Source organism: Balaenoptera borealis (assembly GCF_965194805.1).
Source record: "Balaenoptera borealis genome assembly, chromosome: 14".
NCBI classification, from domain to species: Eukaryota; Metazoa; Chordata; class Mammalia; order Artiodactyla; family Balaenopteridae; genus Balaenoptera; species Balaenoptera borealis.
The window spans coordinates 1994271-2017143 of record NC_138875.1 but is presented as its reverse complement, the minus strand read 5'-3'; positions in this window follow the sequence as shown (position 1 = coordinate 2017143).

Below are 22873 nucleotides of genomic sequence, written 5' to 3'. Positions count from 1 at the left end.
CAAATAAGAAATCAAATACGAAAAAATAGTCCCCTTTTCAAGCCTGTCAAATCTGTATCGAAATCTTGCAGAAGTTGACTTTATTCTACTTCGTTTTCTAGCTTATTGGCTTAGTCTGTGCTTTCTTCGCTCAGGGGCTGTACTTCCTCTGCTTCTGGCTGTTTGCTTGGCCTTAGCTCATTCATCGGCTGGCTAAGTATTTTGCCCTACTTAGGGGATATCTTCCTTGTTTGTCAGTATTTGTTTTACTCAAGTTTTTGGTACATTTTGGAGGTTGGGTGCAGGGAGAGAAACCAGGAGGAAAGGTGCCCAAAGCTCAAGTTTAATTTAGGTCAAAGACAAGGAGGCTCTTCTGTTTTTCTCCATCTCCTTAAAAAAGCCTTCCTTTCTTTCCTGAGTATGACCTACCTTTCGAAGATTCGAAGATTCGATGGTCTGCCTTCAAGCTATTTTCAAGTTTACCCTTCAAACTAACTGGAAAATTAGTGTTTTTTATTAAGGCAATAGAAAATCAGACTGAATTTTTAAGTACTTAAAATGGAGTTGTTTCCATTGTCCATTTAAATATTAAAGTATGATAAAAATAAGCACAGTCATGGTGGAGAAAAGTCCAGAAACTTAAAGGTGGGGATGGATGTTCCTGGCCTGGGAACTCACTCTCCTGTATCTCCCCTAGGCTCGTCCCCGCCAGCCGTTCTGTGTATGTTTCAGACATCTCCAGTTATTCACGAAGATATTTATATAATAATTCCTTCTAACCTCCTTTTTTCTTTAAACCAAGGCATCATATTATGTGCCCTCTCCTGCAACTTGGTTTCTTACCGTATTTCTTGGAAAACTTTGCATGCTGTTATTATAATTCTACTTCACTCTGTTGTAATTAAAAATATTTGGTCAAAGTAAATTTGCACCTGGTCACAAATAACACAGTACAAAAAGGCTTAAGACAAAGTGTCACAATCATACTGCATCTCCCCCATTCACTAGCTTTGAACTACCATTTCCAGTTCTATTGGAAAGCACCCCCATGCATTAGACAACATATTTACATGTAGTTTTTATTTGTAGCATCAGACAACATTACCAACTCCCTGGTATGAAAGATTAATATTTGGCTCACTTACACTCTCTTTATCCTAATACTTGATTACACTTCTTCCCTAAGATTTTAACATTAAAAAAAATATATTTTTTATAAATTTATTTATCTATTTTTGGCTGCGTTGGGTCTTCGTTGCTGCTCATAGGCTTTCTCTAGTTGTGGCGAGCAGGGGCTACTCTTTGTTGCAGTGCGTGGGCTTCTCATTGCGGTGGCTTCTCTTGTTGCGGAGCATGGGCTCTAGGTATGCGGGCCTCAGTAGTTGTGGCTCGTGGGCTCTAGAGCGCAGGCTCAGTAGTTGTGGCCCAGGGACTCTAGAGCGCAGGCTTCAGTAGTTGTGGCACATGGGCTCAGTAGTTGTGGCACATGGGCTTAGTTGTTCCACAGCATGTGGGATCTTCCTGGACCAGGGCTCGAACCCATGTCCCCTGCACTGGCAGGCGGATTCTTAACCACTGCGCCACCAGGGAAGTCCCAACATAAAATATTTTTAAACTATTATTTCATGTCCAACCATTTTTTAAGTAACAGCTTTATTGAGGTATAATTGGTGCACCATAAAATGTACCTTTTTAAAGGTTACAGTTCAGTGGTGCACTCACAGAGTTGAGCAACCATCACCACTATCTAGTTCCAGAACTTTCTCTTTATGCCAGAAATAAACTCTGTATCCCCTTGCCCTTCCTCTGGCAACCACTAATCTGCTTTCTGTCTTTATGAATTTGCTTACTCTGGACATTGAATATGAATTGAATCATACAATATGTGGTCTTTGTGACTGACAGCTTTTACGGCATAATGCTTTCAAGCTTCATCCACTGTGTAGCATAATTAGTACTTCATTCCTTGTTTTTCTCAGCTTCTTGATAATTTTTTTTAGTGCTTCAATCCTTTTTATGGCCAAATAATATTCCATTTAATGGATATACCAATTTTTTTTATTCATTCATCAGTTGACACTTGTTTTTTTTCCCCCCCATTTTGGGTATTTTGAATAAGGCTAGTATGAATATTCACGTACAAGTTTATTTTTTTTGTGGATATAGGTTTTTCAATTCTTTGGGTATATACCTAGAAGTAGAATTGCTAGCTTTTATGGAAACTCTATATTTAATTTTTTGAGTTAAACTCAAATTGCCAAAACTGTTTGAAAAACTGCTAAACTCTTTTCCAAAGTGGCTGCACCATTGTCATTCCCACCAGCCATGTGTGAGGGTTAGAGATCCTCCCCATCCTTGTTAGCACTTATTGTCTGTCTTTTTTTTTAAATAGCCATCCTAGTGTGTGAAGTGGTGTCTCCTTATGGGTCTGATTTGCATTTCTCTGAGAGCTAATGATATTGAGTTTCTTTGCATGTTATTGTTAGCCATTTGCATATTTTCTTTGGAGAAATGTCTGTTTAGATCTTTGCCCATTTTTAAAAACAAAATTTTTTAAATTGAAGTATGATTGATTTACATAGCCACTGTTTTTTATTTATTTATTTATTGGCTGCACCCTGCGGCATGTGGGATCTTAGTTCCCCAATCAGGGATTGAACCCATGCCCCCTGCACTGGGAGTGTGGAGTCTTATCCACTGGACCACCAGGGAAGTCCCCTTTTGCCCTTTTTTTTTAAAAAGAGATTTCCTTTTTTTAAAATTTAATTAATTAATTAATTTTTGGCTGCGTTGGGTCTTCGTTGCTGCACGCGGGCTTTCTCTAGTTGCGGCAAGCAGGGGCTGCTTGCGGTGCGCGGGCTTCTCATTGCGGTGGCTTCTCTTGTTGTGGAGCACGGGCTCTAGGCGCTTGGGCTTCAATAGTTGTGACACTCTGGCTCAGTAGTTGTGGTGCACGAGCTTAGTTGCTCCATGGCATGTGGGATCTTCCCTGACCAGGGTTCGAACCCGTGTCCCCTGCATTGGCAGGCAGATTCTTCACCACTGCACCACTAGGGAAGTGCCCCCCTTTGCCCATTTTTGAATTGAGTTGTCATTTCCCTGCTGAGTTGTAAGAGTTCTTTGTATCTTCTGGATATTCGGCCTTCATCAGGTATATGATTTGTAAATATTTTCTACCATTCTATGGCTTGTCTTTTAACTTTCTTGGTGTTGTGTTTTAAAGCACAAAAGTTTTAAATTTTTTTTTTTAAATTTATTTATTTATTTATTTATTTATTTATTTTTGGCTGTGTTGGGTCTCCGTCTCTGTGCGAGGGCTTTCTCCAGTCGCGGCAAGCGGGGGCCACTCTTCATCGCGGTGCGCGGGCCTCTCACTATCATGGCCTCCCCTGTTGCGGAGCACAGGCTCCAGACGCGCAGGCTCAGTAGTTGTGGCTCACGGGCCCAGTTGCTCCACGGCATGTGGGATCCTCCCAGACCAGGGCTCGAACCCGCGTCCCCTGCATTAGCAGGCAGACCCTCAACCACTGCGCCACCAGGGAAGCCCAAAAGTTTTAAATTTTGATGAAGTCCAATTTATCTATTTTTTTCTTTGGTTGCTTGTGCTTTTGGTGTCATATCTAAGAAACCATTGACTAATCATGCAGTTTTATGCCTGTGTTTTTCTCTAAGAGTTGTATAGTTTTAGCTCCTACATTTTGGTCTTAGTTCCATTTGAGTTAATTTCTGTATATGGTGTGAGGCAAGGGTCCAATTTCGTTCTTTTGTAGGTGTCCCAGCACCTTTTGTTGAATAGACTGTTCTTTCCCCATTGAATCGTCTAGACACACTTGTTGTAAATCAATGGACCATAAATGTAAGGGTTTATTTCTGGACTCTCAATTCTATTCTATTGATCTGTCTGTCTATTCTTATGCCATTTTCACTCAACAATGTGTATGGGAGATAATTCGTATATCAGGACATGAAGACCTTCTTCATTCTCTTCTGTTGCTGCTATAGCATGAGTTGAAATTTACTGAATGTATATGATTTTAACTTGGCCCATTTTTTTTCATTGACAATAAATTGTTTACAATCTTTTTGCTGAAATTATTATACATGCACCTTTTAAATTGTGTATGTGCCCATATACCTCTAAGATAAAAGTCTCTTAAGTAGAATTGCTTATCTAAGCTAACAAATGGCTTTGGCTGTTTTCTAGAGAGCTGGTGTGGACCTGTACGGCATTGTGTGAGTTTGTCTCCAAATGAGCAGATGAATAACATACTGTATTTTCTTAACTCTTTCCAAAGTGAGATCTTTTCATAAAAGGAATACATTTCTTTTTGGTCCCTGTTCACATCACATGGCGGAGGCGGGCTGTGTGTACAGCGGTCTGTCTAAATCCAAGTTTATGTTTGATTTTTTCTCTTATGGACTGAAATGTGTCCTTTCCTAGTAACCTAATTTCCTTTCTTTCCCCATAAGTGAACGAGTGCAGTACCAGACCGATGAAAACTCCCAGGATTCTCCTCCAGGCTTTAACGATTCACCCATAAAACGCTCACTGCTGCTCACACCTCGCAGTTGACCATCTGTGTCACCATCTTCCCCCTCATCCCAACAGGCTGAGCGCTTGACATGGTTTCTCTTATTTGCTTCTCATAGCCTTCTTCCAATTCTGGTGCTATTCTCATCACCAGTGCACAGATGAGGACACAAGAGCTTGGTGAGGCTCCGAATGTGTCAAAAAAGCAAAAGGGCAGATCTGGTTTGTCTGATTCCAGAGTGCAGACGGATGACCACTGCTCTCTGACGCCAGGGCTTTGGAGCTGCTCTACGATCTGCAGTCCTCCTTCGGGGCCGTGGTTAGCCTGTGTCCCCCTGGCGCTGGGCCCATCCAGTGCACTGCCTCATCTCTTTCTTCCATAACCTTATACACTCGCCTTCCTTGTCTGCTCATTAAAGCACAAGTTGTGACAATTTTGCAAGTTAAGTTAATTTCTCTTGAGAGAAATATTCAAAATTCAGTTCATCTCTAAGTATTTGCAAGCGAATCTCAGTAAAATCTCCAAGTTCATTTAGGTCCTGTCGGCTCTTTATGCAGCTTGTGAATTAGCTGTCCCCTTGGAGCAGTTTTCCTTCCTTTTGCTTATTATCTTCAGCTCATTAGCTTAACGCTCACCCCAGCCATCTGCGGTCAGGAAGGAAAGTAAGTAAATTCGAATAAATCTTAGTTCCCTCTTAACTCCTGGTTGGAGTTCTTAAAGGGGTTACAGAAAGAGAAAAAAAATGTCCTTCTTAGGGACTGATTGTAGGAATCCTGTAGTGTTTTTTGAAATTTTTCGACAAAGATATCAAAAGGAATAATATCACCCAAGTCTATGTACAGAACAGGGCAGTGAGCCCAGGAGCAAGACAGGATCTGCCCAGAACAAATGAAGCTGTGAACACAGAGGGAATCAGGAGAGGCTTGGTTTTAAAATTCGCTGTACAAAGTTTCTGAAATATCAAATAGCCTTCTTAAACTGGTGGGAAGAAAACAGACAGCAAAATCAGTTAGGAGAAAAGAGAGAATTCTTCCAAGGCAGGAAGCATGTATGATAAGTTTGTGCGGATTTATGGCAGAACAGATCCTTTGAAAGTGTATTAACGAAACTGATATAACCTATGAGTTCGAAACATATGAAACTGCCAATATTCTACCATTTTTGAATGAAAAAAATTACACTTTTAAATGGTTTGATCTAACGCTTCTTTAGAGTCTGGTACAAAAAGGGCCACATTAAAAAAGTAGTTTCTTGAGCCCCAGCGACTTCAGTGATCAGAATGTCAAGGTGTTTGTGCCCCTGAAGCTTCGTTTGCCTGTTAAATCTGACGCCTACGTGCTCCACGGTCCAGAGGAGGTAGTTATACTTCCAAAGGCTTCTGCCAAAGTTGGAAGCTGTATGATCTGCCCAGCGATGGCTCTGGCGTGGACGGCCAAGCCTCTGTTATGACCACAGTGTGGTGGTCTGTACGATGCTGCTCTGACACCTGCCCAGACCACAGCAGTGCTCCCTGCCGGCCTCTCAGGGCCAAAGCTCTCTAGCTTACATGAATGACACACTTGGCCATTCTTCCCAGAGTGTACCAGCCCCACCGCCAGACCCCCGTGTTGGACTGGAGAGCCTCCCGGTCACATGTCTGCCATTGTAGCCTCCCCCACGACCCCTTCCTCTGAGCTGTCTCCAGGTAACAGTGGTGAGGTCCTGTCTGTAGCCCTGTTGTACTTTCCTCTAGACAGATCTCTGTGAATGCTGGCTTTCAAACACATAAGGATAGGAGGACTTTTGTGATAGTAATACCTGGTCTCAAGACACTAACTAAGACATGGTGACATTGGTGAAGGGTAGTCATACAGATCAGTGGGACAGAAAAGAGTTCAGAAAAAGACCATATATGGTTAATTGGTTTTTGGCAAAGTACCAAGCTAATTCAATATAGAGGAGATAGACTTTTCAACAAATGGTGCTGGCTTAATTGGGCATCTCTATATGAAAAATAAACCCCAGCCTATATCTTGCACATATATATACAAAAACTAACTTGAGGTGGACCGTAAACCTTAATGTAAAACCTAAGACTAAAAAAAGTTCTGAAAGAAAACATAAGAGAAAATCTTTGTGACCTTTTGACAAGGGAGTCATTCCTAGATAAGATGCAATAAACACAAACTATAAAAGAAAAGAATTGATAAATTGAATAAATGTCATCAAAAGTTAAAAACTTACGATCTTCAAGGACTTTCCTGGTGGCGCAGTGGTTAAGAATCTGTCTGCCAATGCAGGGGACACGGGTTCGAGCCCTGGTCCGGGAAGATCCCACATGCCGCGGAGCCACTAAGCCCATGCGCCACAACTACTGAGTCCACGTGCCACAACTACTGAAGCCCGCGTGCCAAAAGCCCATGCTCCTCAACAAGAGAAGCCACCGCAATGAGAAGCCTGCTCACTGCAATGAAGAGTAACCCCCGCTCGCCGCAACTAGAGAAAGCCCACGTGTAGCAACAAAGACCCAACGCAGCCAAAAATAAATAAATAAATTTATTAAAACAAACAAACAGCCTAGTAATCAGAATGTATAAAGAATGCCCACAACTCAAAAATATGAAAACAGGAAGGGGGAAAGATTTGGACACTTGATCAAGAAAAACTATGACGACAAAGAAGCACATGAAAAGAGGCTCAAAGTCTCTAGTTATTAGAGAAATTAAAGTTAAAGCCAAATGAATATAACACTGCACGTCAATGAGAACGTCTTAAAAATTTATACAAAAACCTGACAATACTGTCGACAAGGATGTGGCACAACAGGACCCCTCGCACGTGTTGGCGAGCAGCCACTCTGGGACACAGCCGGGCGGCTTCTTACAAAGTTAAACATGTGCTGACCACTCAACCATCAAGACAAGTCCCGGGGTATTCACCTAGGATGAGTGGAAACATGTCCACACAAAGACCCACAGATCAATGTCTGTAGCAGCTTTATCCACATAGGCCCAGACTGGAATATCCCAACTGTCCATGAGCCTGTGAAGAGATAAAGTGAGGTTTATTTACACAAAAAAACACGGCTCTGCAGGAAAAGGAACGGGCTCCTGATATGTGCAACCACGTGGGTGAACCTCAGAATCATTGTGTGAAGTGAAAGAAGCTCGACTCAAAGGCTCTATATTGTGTGATTCCATTTATGTGACCTTCTGGAAAGACCGAACTATACGATTGGAATCAGATTAGGGCGGGCCAAGAGCTGGGCCTGCTGGGAGTGGTCGACTGCGTGGGGGAGAAGGGGGCGTTCGGGGAGATGGAAATTGTCTCTCTCTTAAATGTGGTAGTGCTTTCACGACTGTATCTCTTCGGTCAAAGCTCATAGAACTGGACACTTAAAAAGCGTAAATTTTTCATCCATACGCCAATAAAACTTTTTAAAAAAGTTGAATTTTACCGTAAGTAATTATTTCCAATAACTCTGAATGAAAAAAAGAGAAACAAGTGGAAAAACGGAAGGGATCTATTTCTTGATTTCTTTCTTCCCTTCCAGCGAACTTACCCACCTCTCCCCCAGCTGTCGGCTTTGCGTAGTAAGTGACGTTGGGGGACCCTGGAGACCTGTGATTTCCTTCCCTCAAGCCAGTGGTTACTGACGCCACCGTTTCAATGTTTGTTAGTACAAGCCACTGAAGGTTTTCCCAGAGAAGAGCCCTCGACCACACAGCCTGTGCACGAGTAATCATTTAAACACTCAGGCCATCTGGCCCCAGGGCACTGCCCAGGGCCACAGGTGACTTCCTTCCAGCTGAGAGACGTGGGGTCTTCTCCCAGGTGCCTTACAAAAAGGTCAAAATTTAGTGTGCGCCCGGACGCAAGAGGCCAGGAGGCACTGCCCACAGAGAGAAGATCGGCTTCCAGGTGGCCTGCCATGTCTTGGAATGGTCTCGTTCGGGATCCTGTTACTTTAGAAATTTCAGAAAGTGTGCAAAACTTAACTCAGAGAGGACTGAAGTTTTCTCTCCCCCTTCTTGGGTGCTGAGGAGTGTATAGGCTTTCCAAACAAGCAACCTGTTTTTAGAAGGATATCCAGGAGAACTCAATGCGATAATTAAAATAGGCCTGGTGGGATCTTTGTGGGATTCTGTTGACACTGAAAGGTTCTTCACGGACTTGAATTCCCTCCTTCCTTCCTCGTTTCATTCAGTGTCTATTGCACGAGTGCCAGACACCCTGTAAGGGCTGGAGACACAGCGCTGCACAAGTTACAAATGCTTCCCTCCAGGCCCAGAGGTGCATTCAGCCCAACAAATATGCAGGGAATCTGGGGTGACCGGCTCTGTGACAGGAAAGTGGAGACAGTGATGGGCTTCACGGTTCAGCATGCCAACACGGCCACGCCCCTCGCCATCCTGAATACTTCAGGCGGAGAGACTTGCAGAAACGGCAGAAGCAGGACGGCCTCCCCGGCCCCCTGCTGCGCCCACCCCTCTTCCCTGCGAGCGGCCCTAAAAGGCTCCTGGGAGAGGTACCCGCCTCCCGACGCCCGGAGGACACGAGCGAGCAGATTCCCAGCCCACAGGCCTTGCTGAGTCCCCCCTGGTCAGTCCACCTCCTCTCACCCCTCCCCTGCCCGGTTCCCCCACGACGTCCACCCCGCCGCCACCCCTGACACCCAGCACTCAGGCCCTCCCTTCCTTGTGAGGCTCCCGTGGCAGGTAGGACTTACGGTTTGTTTTTCTTTCTTTATTTCTCTCTGTATTATTTTTTTAAATATTTTTATTGGAGGATGGTTGATTTACAATGTTGTGTTAGTTTCAGGTGTACAGCAAAGTGATAAACTTATCCTAAAGGTTAATGTTTTCTCCTGTTATGTGTCTTTGCCAGTTTAATTTTCAGACCAGCTGGGCCCCTTAAGAAGGGAAACAACTTCTCCCTCTGGTGGCACTGAGAGTCTGATGTGGGCACCGGGACCCAGGCTGAGAGCGTGTCCTGGGGTTGTGTTCTAGAAACTGAGACTTGAAGGGTGACCAGCAGTGCGCAGGGTGAGGAGACCGCCTGCACACGCCCTGGGAGCCAGACGTGTGCTGAGCTGGAGGAGCTGGGGCAGGGGCACGTGGGCTGTTGCTTGGTGCTGAGTGTGTCTGTGTGTGTGTGTGTGTGTGTGTGTGTGTGTGTGTGTGAGACTGTGTGTGTGTGTCTCTGTGTGTGTCTATGCGTGTGTATCTCTGTGTGTGTGTCTGTGTGTGTATCTGTGTGTGTGTGTCTCTGTGTGTGTGTCTCTGTGTGTGTCTGTGTGTGTGTCTGTGTGTGTGTATCTGTGTGTCTCTGTGTGTGTCTCTGTGTGTGTCTGTGTGTGTGTGTATCTGTGTGTGTGTATCTGTGTGTCTATGTCTCTGTGTGTGTGTGTCTCTGTGTGTCTCTGTGTGTGTGTGTGTCTGTGTGTGTGTATCTGTGTGTGTGTGTGTCTGTGTGTGTATCTGTGTGTGTGTCTCTGTGTGTGTGTCTGTGTGTGTGTGTGTGTCTGTGTGTGTGTATCTGTGTGTGTGTGTGTCTGTGTGTGTGTCTGTGTGTGTGTTGGGGGGCGCTGTCCTGGGGTAGAAGCTGATGGAGACCAGTCGAGTGATGGGATGAAGATAAACAGATTTGGGAGAAACAGATTTGGGAGCCTCCTTGGGGACTTTGAACTTCACCCTGAGGATAAGAGGATTAAATGCAAAGAAGATTTTATATTTTCTTTTACAAAAATTGTCTTTTAGGAAAATTCCTCTTACCTCAGGGGAGCCATTAGATATTTTCGAAAAGGGATAAAACTGAAAGCAAGAAAAGAAGGTTAGAGGCATATTTGGAAGTAATGGAACTGACTTTCTTTGAAAATGTTTTTCACATCGTATTTTCCCCTGATTCACACTGGCTGCATCAATTGTGAAAATTTACTGAGAACCATCCATGACAGAACCTTAGATGAAATTTCAGTCTGTGTAATTGCTCAGGCCAAACGGGACGATTTTACTGGACCCAGTTGTGAAGGGGGATTATCAGCCTTCCTGATGGGGTCCGTGCTGTTGAGCGCTTCCTCTGGGCTGGGAATTCTGCGCGCCTTTGCAATTACTGATGGGTAAGACCAGCATCACAGATTTATTCATTTTAGACAAAAATTAATCATGGGGAAAGTTTGAAGAAACAAATCTTAATTTGTCAGAGGTAGAAATATCCTCAGGGTATTCACATGGCCATCTTTGAAGAGAAAAACCAGGAAATTCCTGTTCAGTTTGGCAGTTTTTTTCTGGAAGCTATTGCGGAAGTTTTAGTTCTTTAATGAGAAGGCGTGTCGCAAGCACAGCAGAAAGATGGCCCGCGGGGCCTGGATTCACCCGTCACCCAGCAGGAGCAAAGGGCTCTGGGACGCCGGACGAACTGGAGTGAGGGGGTCAGATGGGTGTGATATTGGGAATATCATTTAAAAGGCCCTGAACATTTAAAGAAAATTAGTTACCTTATACGTTTTGATCTATCCCAGTGTGACGATGGAAATGTTGCTTTGAAAACATTACACTTGGGGAAATCTTAACATCATAGAGTCTCACAACTCAGAATTAATCATTAACAGGTCAGTAGTCCGTCTTAAGAAGATTTTGTGATAGCCAGATTTAGCAAACCGACTCAGCTGTGTAAGCTGTAGCCAGGCGGAGTCCAGTTGAAAGTGGTGACAAGAGACGAACTCTCTTCAAAAAGTAAGGAGATGAAATAGTCCACTGGAGAGTGGACCTCTAACGTGGTCCTGGCCTGGCAGCATCAGTCTTGCCTGCCTGGAAACACCATAGAAACCTTGGGCCCAGCCTCCCAGCTGCTGAATCAGGACCCCGGGGGGTGGGACCAGCCCTCCAGGGGACTCTGGGCTGAGAAGCGCTGCTCTGTGCTTTGCAATTTCACATCCTTTGGTAAACTCTCTTTCAATCACCAACAATTATTTTCAGGACGACGCTATCGACCAAAGGTCCTTGTTCAGGGAGGATTGTGAGCTACTTATAGCAAAGATTCTGTGTTAGTCAAATCTGAAAGGCATCGAGGAGAAGCTTAGGGCTTTAGTAAGTAGAATTGCAGAAAATCTATTATTTATGAAAAATACATTCAAGACTTGACCTTGTATTCAGCTGAACTCACTGCTTCGGCTTTATTCTGCTAGAGAATGATTCCCTGAAAGAAAGTGGTGATCTGGGGTCTAAATCACGGTGTAATTTCTAAGATTGGTCAACGGGTCTCATGGAAGTTGAGTCCGATGACTAAAAACATGGACCGGGACCATTTGGTGTGCTGTCACGTACATTAGAACTGTCACGTAGAAGGCACTTTAACAGTTTACAAGGCAATTACATTCTATATGTCACCTTATTCCAGCCTATTTGTAGTTGGAATTAATAAAAAATGATTTTTAAAAAATTAATTAATTAATTTATTTTTGGCTGCGTTGGGTCTTCGTTGCTGCGTGCGGGCTTTCTCTAGTTGCGGCGAGCAGGGGCTACTCTTCATTGCGGTGCGTGGGCTTCTCACTGCGGTGGCTCCTCTTGTTGCAGGGCATGGGCTCTAGGCGCGTGGGCTTCAGTAGTTGTGGCACACGGGCTCAGTAGTTGTGGCTCATGGGCTCTAGAGCACAGGCTCAGTAGTTGTGGCGCACAGGCTTAGTTGCTCCGCGGCATGTAGGATCTTCCCAGATCAGGGCTCGAACCCGTGTCCTCTGCATTGGCAGGTGGATTCTTAACCACTGCGCCACCAGGGAAGCCCCAAAATGATTTTTTAATCGTAACCTTAATAACAGCTTTTGGTCGATATTCACTGATTCCTTAGATCTTTTTTTAAGTCCATAAGTAAATAAATATGTTCAAAAATGTATAGAACAGTAATTCCAAGAACTGTTTGACCATGACCTGCAGTAGGAAATGTATTTAACATTGCTCCACAACGAATGGAATTTCATGAGGTAATATTTAACCCTACGGGTTGTGGTTTAGTCCACCCCATTGTAATCAGTTCTAATCTGTTCTATCACTTAACAACTATTGATCACAATGCACCAGATTGATTCCAAACCCTCGAATGGGTTATTTGTGCTGGACATTTCCATTCGCCCTTCCGGGTCTGAGCCCCACCCTTCTCCCCACTGCTCTGCGCCCTGTACGCCAGGCTCACAGGCAGGGACCACACGATGGGCACCTTTGCTTTTCTCATCGGGTTTGGCCACGGGGACAGGGATGTCCTGGGACACTCAGTCTGCTGGGCTGCAAACTTCACTGATGTAGTGGGTCCCTGAATCTTGTTATAAATGACAGCTTTATTGAGTTATATTTCACAAACCACAGAATTCATCAGTTTAAAGTATACAGTTCTGGGCTTTCCTGGTGGTGCAGTGGTTAAGAATCCGCCTGCCAATGCAGGGGACACGGGTTCGAGCCCTGGCCCGGGAAGATCCCACATGCCGTGGAGCAACTAAGCCTGTGTGCCATAACTACTGAGCCTGTGCTCTAGAGCCCGCGAGCCACAACTACTGAGCAGACATGCCACAACTACTGAAGCCCGCGTGCCTAGAGCCTGTGCTCCGCAACAAGAGAAGCCACCACAATGAGAAGCCTGTGCACCGCAATGAAGAGTAGCCCCCACTCACCGCAACTAGAGAAAGCCTGCGCACAGCAACAAAGACCCAACGAAGCCAAAAAAAAAAAGTATACAGTAGTTCAGTGCTTTCTAGTATATTCACAGAGTTGTGCAAGCATCACCACAATCTAACTGGAGGATATTTTCATCGCTCTGAAAAGAAACCATATTCCTGTTAGTAGTTGCTCCTCACTTCTCCCCAGACCACTGCCCTCAGCCCTAGGCAGCCTCTAATCTACTTTCTGTCTTTATGATTTTCATAGTCTGGACATTTCATGTCCAATGTGTGCTTTTTGTGTCTGGCTCCTTTCACTTAGCATAACGTTTGCAAGGATCTTCAGTTTTGTAGCACATAGCAGTATTTTGTTGTTTTTATGGTTGAATAATATTCCACTATTTAGACAGACCACATTTTGTTTATCCACTCATTCCTTGATGGACACTGGATTTTTCCACTTTTTGGCTATGAATAATGCTATTATAAACATTTGCGTACAAGTTTTGGTGTGAATGTAGGCTTTTATTCTAATTGGATATATATCTAGGTGTGGAATTACTGGGTCATATGGAGACACGTTGTTCAAGCATTTGAGAGGATACTAGAATGTTATCCAAAGCACCTTCTTACTTTCCCACTGGTGATGTATCCTCATATATTCGGATTCCTCCACATCCTGGCCAACGCTTGTTACTATGTGTCTTTTTGATTTTAGCTATCTTAGTGGGTGTGAAGTGGTATGTCTTTGTGGTTTCAATTTGCTTTCTCTGCTGGCAAATGATGTTGAGCATCTTTTTATGTGCTTATTGGCCATTTGTACATCTTCTCTGGAGAAATATCTGTCCACATCCTTTTCAGTATAAAGGATTTTAACATCTTTTTCTTGCCTAGCTGCCCTGCCTTCAATGTTGAAGAGCAGTGGTGAGAGTGGAATCCTTACCTTGTTCCTGAGCTTCAAGGAAAGGGTGTCAGTCTGTCACTGTTGCCCATGATGTTTGCTGTGGGTTTTTCTTTGATGTCCTGTATCAGGTTGAGGAAGGTTCTCTTCTATTCCTAGTTTGTCGAGTTTTTTTTTTTTTTTAAATCGTTAAGGGATGCTGAATTTTGACAAATGCTTTTTCTGCCCCCTTTGCTGTCTGTGCATGAACTTAATAACAGATGTATGGTGACCAATCACGAACAGGGTTGGAAAGAAGTGACATGGTTGGTCACTGGCCATGACGCATATCTTACTCATGTGGCAGATTGTGGACTGAAGAGCAATAGCAATGTTTGCACTTCATATAATTACTCACAGTCTATCATCTGTGGTAACTGAAAATTGAACTGGGTTCTTGGGGTTGATGGTTAATGTGTCAGGTTGGCTAGGCCCTGGTACCCAGATATTTTTGGTCCAACACCAATCTATACATGGTTGTGAAGATATTTTTTATTTGAGATTAACTTTTCCACCAGTTGACTTTGAGTAAAGCAGATTGCCCTCCACAGTGAGGGTGGGCCTCATCCAATCAGTTGAAGGCCTCAAGGGCAAAGACTGAGGCTCCCAGAGAAGAAGGGATACTTCTGCAGGACTTGAGCTGCAATGTCTGCTCTTCCCTGACTCTCCAGCCTGCCCTGAAGAGTTTGGATTTGCCAGCCCCCACGATCACATGACCAGGTCCTTAAAATAAAGCACGTGTCTATTTTCCTCTCTCTGTCTTTATCCTTCTGTCTCTACATCTGTACACAAACACACACATATATGTTCACATCCTACTGGCTCTGTTTCTCTGAAGAACCATGATGAATACGTTGGTGGCCGGTGTGTTTAACTAAAATGTGCATAGCAGAAGACGCAAAGCAAGGACTTCCTGTGTCGTCTTTGATTTTCCTTATTTTTCCAAACTGGGGGAAACGTTCAGAGGCTTTCACTCGGCCTTCCCATGCTGATGGCACTGATCCCACAGACAAAGGCGCTGATGGAGGCTTCCACCTTTTGTGGGGGGACCCGGGGGACACTCCACTTACCAACTTTGTAAGGGGTGCTCGGTTGGGATGGCAGGAACATCGCCGTAAAGACCAGTGGTGCCGCTGTCAGCACCCACGCGGAACTGGGTTCTCTGGCTCTAATGGGGGCGGGAGGATCCCGACTCAGGACAAGCCAGGGGTGCGCTTGCTCGTCAGAGGCCAGGTGAGCACAGAGATCTCAACAAGAAGCAAGGCTGGAGTGGCAGCCTAGGGCCCGACCGCAGGGAGTCTTACGAGCTGCTTTGTGTCATGATTGCCCTGACCCTTTTCCTTCACAAAATAAACTTCTCAATTTAGTAATTTTAATATTATTTGAGCAACCTGTCCTGAGTTTCAGATAAGTATTTTTGATAGAAAGTTTTTTCAGCGATTAATGTTGGCTTTCGGGTTTTAGAAACATCCAGGTCATCAGTAATAGAGCTGTTTCAGTAAGTTGTTCTCATATCTCTAGAGATTTCTTCAGAATGAACTCAAGGGGGCGCAATAGAACCACGATGGAAAAAGAGCAAGTGGATGGTCTTGTTTGTGTGTTTTTGTGTGTAATAAAAGGCGTATTTTGGAAAATCAGAATTATCCTCTGCTGGCTTTACTGTATCAACTATGGATGTGGGGGATTTTATCTGTTGAAGTTGGTGAGTTGTTTGTCAGATTAGGCAAAAGTTACTAAGTGACAAACGCTCTGATGAATAGCAATTGATTATATTTGTACACAGAAAAATATTTTAAAATTACTGAATAATTGAAAATTTCCTGTTTTATCATTAAAAAAATGACAAAATATTCACTCAATTAATGAAATCACACAATACACAATGTGTTTAGTGAAACCTTGAGGATCCCCTTTAGCCCGTCACTCTCTCCCCTCCCTGGAGTTTGGGGTGGGTTCTTCTAAGTTCACGTACAGACATCACTATATATCAATGCATGTAGAGATATTTATGTTCACACATCAAGTGTTTAAAAAAATGTGACCAGGCACACATACTGTTTTGTAATGTGATTTTTTTACTCCCAAGTATGTCTCTTGCTGTACTTCCCTGTTAGCATACGCTTAGACATATCATTCAGTATTTTTCAATGTACTTCACAGGTATTATTCTTTCCAGTGGATGAATGGAAGGCCACAGAGCGCATGTATCATAATTAACTTTTCCAGTGTAATTCGGATGGGTACTTCAATAATCTCCAAGTCTCTTACTATTATATAATACAGTAGTGAGCATCCTTTCATATGAGGACAATGGCATTTAGTTACTTCTGTAGGAAAGACTCCTAAAAGAGGAAAAACCCACTTTTAATCATTGCCCTCCCTGTGGTTATTCATGTGGTTTATTTCAGAAAACATCATGGCCTTTCCTACAATTTACTCTTCCAGATGAATTGTTTTTGTCAAATTCCCCACCACCCTCTTACAACTGTAATTAAGTTTTGATTGAAAGTGCACTGAAGTTATAGATCAATTTTGGGGGGAATTACTATAGAGCACTTAAATATTGTCTCCAGGTTTTTGTTTGTTTGTTTGTTTTTGACCGCATCATGTGGCATGCAGAATCTTAGTCCTTGATCTTAGTTCCCCGACTAGGAATCGAACCCGCGTTCCCCCTGCAATGGAAGTGCGGAGTCTTAACCACTGGACCGCCAGGGAATTCCCTATTGCCTCCATTGTTGACTGTTGTCTGTTTACACGGTGGGTCTAGGCACTTTATTCTTTAGTTCGTAGGAAAGTTAAGCTATGTTATTCTTATGTTGAACTACTTTATTTATTTTTTATTGAAGTAGAGTTGATTTACAATATTGTATTAGTTTTAGGTATACAACACAGTGATTCAACATTTTTATAGATTGTACTCATTTAAAGTTATTGCAAAATAATGGCTCTATTTCCCTGTGCTGTACAACATATCCTTGGATTTTATACATAGTAGTTTGTATCTCCTAATCCTCTACCTCTATCTTGCCCCTCTCCCTTCCCTCTCCCCACTGGTAACGACTAGTTTGTTCTCTATATCCGTGAGTCTGTTTCTGTTTTGTTATATACATTGGTTTGTTTTATTTTTTAGATTCTACGTATAAGTGATAATGTTGAACTACGTTATTGAACTCCTCAGTTTTAATAAATTTTTGCCTTTTCTAGATGCTTAGACAATCACGCATATGTGCAAACATGACAGTTTTGTTCTCCTTTCCAGTGTTTTTAGCTTTTTATTTCTTTTCTTGCCATATTCCATTAGTGGCATATAAGATTAATGGCATATTCCATTAATGGCAATGAGATTGTTTTATAGATTCTTTTTTGTCCAGATGCTGGTATTGCCTCTTTGTCCAGAAGAAATATTTCAGAAAGTTTTGTTTTTCCCTTTGTCCTGAGAGAGTTTAAATCACAAGAAAGAGAGTTTAGTTCCTTGGGACCTTGACAGACTTCATCTGATGCCTTAGTATTTTGCCCCATATGGACGTACACTACTTCATTTTCTCCTTGTCGTTATTAAACTTATTTATCAAATAACATAGAATGGCATATACATTTCTACTCAATATTCTTTCAAAACTAATATTTAGGTATCATTAAGTACAGTATTTCATAAATTATTTTAGTCCTAGAGAATCCAGTGAGGAAAAAATGGGCAAAATCTGGAAAATATAAAAGACGATAAAAGAGGGAGAGAGAAAATTAAATCCTGTAATTAAAAAAAATGACAATAAGGAATTTAAAAAAGGAATGTGGATTAATCCTTGCCTTAAAAAAAAGTGTCTTGAAAATGTTAAGACTGTGTATTTGAAGTAAAATTTTGAGTGTCAAACAACAAAACAGACTTTCAGTAACTTTCTCAAGGTCTCTCAAATAATGAAGGGTAGAGATGGGTTTGAATCTAAAAGGTTGGATTCCAGATTCCATGCTGTCACCTGCTGCAGGATCACATCAGGACAAATAATCTATGGAGATGAAGGCCTTTCTCTGCAGGCTCGTGCTGGCACAGCTGTGTTACTGCAAAGACGATGTCCAAAGTGGCAACATCACCCCAATTCCCCCTCCAAGAAAAATGTTTCCATCAAGTGCTTAAAATTCCGCCATTGTAGAAGTTTAATTTTTTCCTGTGAATTTCTGGTTGCTTTTTTCTTTCTCACTGGAAGAGAAACACAGGCCTGTAACACAGAGTCAAATGCATCCAGCATCTTATTTATACTATGCATGGCACTGTACCTTTTATTCCTGAATAACACCCCGTTATAACATCTTCAAGAAGTTATATAAAAAAGACTACAGTTTCTGAGTTATTCCACACTCAAAATTGTCTTTATTTAGCCTTACCTGTGACTGATAATTTAGCCCGGTGCAGGGTAGGCTCAGACCAGCCCAGTGTGTGCTGATGAAATTGTCAATGCCAGGCCCTTCCTTGGTCACCTGTGGTCAGTTTTCTCTTTGGAAGCTGCCATTTTCTCCTTCTCGTCTCAGAATTCTCAGGATGTGTCTAAGGATGAATCTTGAAAAATTAATCTTACTTGCCTTTGAGGGGATCTTTTCAATCTGAAAAATTTTGCTCTTCTTCACATGTGCTGGGTAGGTCTTTTCCATTATTTCTTGGCAATTCCTTCACCTCTGTTATCTCTTTTGAGGTCCTCAACAGTCAGACACCGGAGGACAGAGATTCTACCTTTGTTTTCCCATTTTCTTTCTCTTCCTTCTTATTCTTTTGTTTTCTGTTTCACTCTGAGACACCTCCTTGACTCTATTTTGCAATGCTGCTACACTTTTAAAGAGTTATCGGCATATTTTAATGTCTGACAGCCTTTTCCTTCTCTAGTTGTTGAGCCTACTAGCACACTAATTCATTCTATGAACGTAACATCTTCTTGAATCTCTTGGCGTATTAGTTAAAGTTAATTTTTTTTCTATTCCCTGAGTTATCTCAGCCTTTTTCCTGTGTCAGTGTTTATCGATCCTTCTCTCCCAGGTCACCCCTTTTCTTTACACGCCTGAGGGTCTTTGATGACCCATTTATAAGGGATTGATTTTCTAGACTGTGTGAGTCTGACACTGCAGAGCAGTGCCAAAGCCTCAATCTCATTATACACTTTTTCTCCTTAAACAAGTTGAGACGCACTCGGCCAGTGGATGTGACTGCTTTGGGGGCCCTGCTCTCCATTACCATTACCAGGTGTGGTCACGTCTCCTTCTTGGTTTATCCCCGTAGTTGCTATTCTGGTTCTGAATTTATCTTAGTTGTTCCCTCTGAGATTTGCTGAGATGTACCATGTTCAAGCCCTGATTTCTGTGTCTTTCATACCCTGAGTGTGTGAAGATTTTGATGGTTCAGAGTCCCAGGTTGCTTGCCCACGAGTTACTTCAGAGCCTGGTGCCACCCTCCTAAGCTCCCTTTGTAACACCTCACTCATCCATGTTCTGCCCCACTGTTTACCCCATTTTTCTCTAGACCTTTAAGTCTGGATCTGCTGTACCTGAATAGAGAAGACAGGGAGGGTTAAGGGTGGAAGTAGTGGCCGGAGCAGGCATTCAGGGTAAAGCACTGCTCAGCACTTAAGGGACAGGGATGGCTGTCCAAATTTCTGGTCTGTGCCACCCTTGTTCCTTAATGCCAGGGGAAGTGTGTTGGGATTTATAAAGGCTCCGCCAAGTCCACTTAATTTTTCCGGTAGTTTCATTTTTTGAGGGTGTTTCATGAGGTTTATTTTTGCTTATTGTCCTTTGTCTCCAGATTTTGATATTAATTGGACGGCTGGTCTTCATTTTTGGTGTTGTTAATAAGTTTTACACTCTGTAGCAACTTGGGAGAAGCTTTATTGGAGGCTGCCCATGAGGTGAACGTTCCTTGATGCCCTAGAAAATATTAGCTCCTCACTAAAAGCACAAACTTGCGAATGTCAAGACTAATCATATCATTTACTTAATAAAATAGTTACACCAGAACTTGTCCTGAAATTAAGATGCTACTGTTGCTGCTGTCAACTCTGGCTTGTGAAAAAAAATCCATGAAGGAGAAAGGAAGGAGCAGGTACAGATGAACTGAGGGGCAAGAAACTAACACAGTATGGAGCCGTTATCTTCACGGCTCAAACCCCTTACAATTATTGGGATTTGGCTTCGCCTGCAAAGTTTGTTTATTTATTTATTTTTATTGAAGTATAGTTGATTTACAATATTGTGTTAGTTTCAGGTGTACAGCACAGTGATTCAGTTGTATATATACTTATACATATATATGTGTGTACACACACACACACACACACACATATATCCATTCTTTTTCAGATTGTTTTCCATTACAGGTTATTACAAGATGTTGACTATATTTCCCTGTGCTATACAGTAGGTCCTTGTTGTTTATCTATTTTATATATAGTAGTGTGTATTTGTGAATCCCAAACTCCTAATTTGTCCCTCCTCCTGTCCCCCTTTGGTAACCATAAGATTGTTTTCTACGTTTGTGAGTCTGTTTCTGTTTAGTAAATAAGTTCATTTGTATCATTTTTTTAGATTCCATATATAAGTGACATCATTTAATATTTGTCTTTCTCTGTATGACTTACTTCAGTTAGTATGATAATCTCTAGATCCATCTATGTTGCTGCAAATGGCATTATTTCATTCCTTTTTATGGCTGAGTAATATTCCACTGTATATATTTATGTTTTATTAATAAACCACTTTTGTTTAACTTGAAAGAATTATCCCAAATTTGGGATACAATACTCTCCGTATATGAAATATGATGGTAAACTTTTTAGTAATGGTCGGGTGAAGAAGTGATTTATTGGCTTACACTAAACCTATTGAAGGTTTTATTTTTTTCTAGTGACATATTGTCTTACACCCATAAGACTAAGACTAACATCACAGAATAAGGTTGCTAGATACTTTGAATAATATGAACATTTTTGAAATATCTTCTCAATCAAGCAGTTGGAAAAATAAAGTTTGTTCCAGGGTGCAGCTGGTAAAAACATAGCTCTTAGGAGGTGATTTATATGTGTAGCCCTTTGAAAGAGCGCTTATCTCTTTTCCTAAGTCCTATTTCTTTTCCCCAGCTCTAGAGTATTCGGGAGGCACTGATTATTTTCAGTGACTTAACCACTTTTAAAAAAACACACATATTTTAATTGGTCAATACTGGATTAATGTTACGTTAGTCACTATTAGTGTTATAGTCATTTAAACATTGCGTTGTTTGATGCAGCTTATAAAAATACTAAGGCGATTCAATGAAAGAGAAGAGAAGGGTGACTCGGGGCTATATTGCTCAATAGATTGTGAATTGATTTAACCTTACGTATGATAAAATGACATCCATTTATTAGACTATCTTAAAATTATATGATTAATTATACTAACTAATAACAAAGATATGGCATGGAGAGTATAAGAAAGACAATTAAAGTCACCTGCGTAGGTAGTGGCCATGCTAAGACCAGACTCCAGCCTCCTGTGTGTGCTTGGCTGTGGAACTGCTCAAACGGACAGACCCTGAGGGGGGTCCCTGGCTCACGTCCCCAGCTTTGTGTATTAGCCCATTTAATTTTCACAGTATCCTTTGAGCTGGGTATTATTACCGTTGCTGTCATAATCATCAGCAACATCACCATCATTATCTGCTGTGGTTAAGATAAGAACATTAGGGCACAAAGGAATTAAGTTTCTTTTTTTCCTTCTGTTGAGGTTTCTTTTAAAAATTGAAGCATAGTTGATTTACAATATTATATTAGTTTCAGGTGTACAGCATAGTGATTCAGTATTTTTACAGATTATACTCCATTAAAAGTTATTACAAGATAATGACTATAATTCCCTGTGCTACACAATATATCCTTGTTGCTTATCTATTTTATACACAGTAGTTTGTATTTCTGAATCCTATACCCCTTCACTCTCCCTTCCCTCTCCCCTTTGGTAACCACTAATTTGTTTTCTATATGTGTGTCTGTTTCTATTTTCCATATACATTTGTTTATATTATTTTTTAGATTCCACGTATAAATGATCTCATACAGTATTTGTCTTTCTCTGTCTGACTTATTTCAGTAAGCATAATCATGTCTAGCTCCATCGGTGTTTGCTGCAAATGGCAGAATTTCATTCTTTTTTATGGCTGTTGAGGTTTTGTGTCTTATCTCACCATGTCAACTTCACTCCCCTGGGCATAGATGATTGTGCCTATTAGCCAATTTGGAATTAAGTTTAACGTCACACTGTACTGAGTGGCAAAGATAGGATTTTTTTTAAAGATTTATTTATTTATTTGTTTATTTATTATATATGTATTTTTTATTTTTGGCTGCATTGGGTCTTCGTTGCAATGCGCGGGCTTCTCACTGTGGTGGCTTCTCTTGTTGCGGAGCACGGGCTCTAGGCACTTGGGCTCAGTAGTTGTGGCTCACGGGCTCTAGAGCGCAGGCTCAGTAGTTGTGGCACATGGGCCCAGCCGCTCCGCAGCATGTGGGATCCTCCCGGACCAGGGCTCGAACCTGTGTCCCCTGCATTGGCAGGCAGATTCCTAACCACTGCACCACCAAGGAAGTCCCAAAGCTGGGATTTGAACCTGGACAGTTTCAATCCCACACTAGTATTACTGTGTTATATAGAGATTTAAAGCTTCCTATTTAAGGCACTGTTCATTGACCACTTTCAATCATGTAATTAAGAAGTTTTTCTTCTAAGAGTATTTTATTTTATGCACCATTATAAATATCATTAGACCGAGATTTCAAATATGAC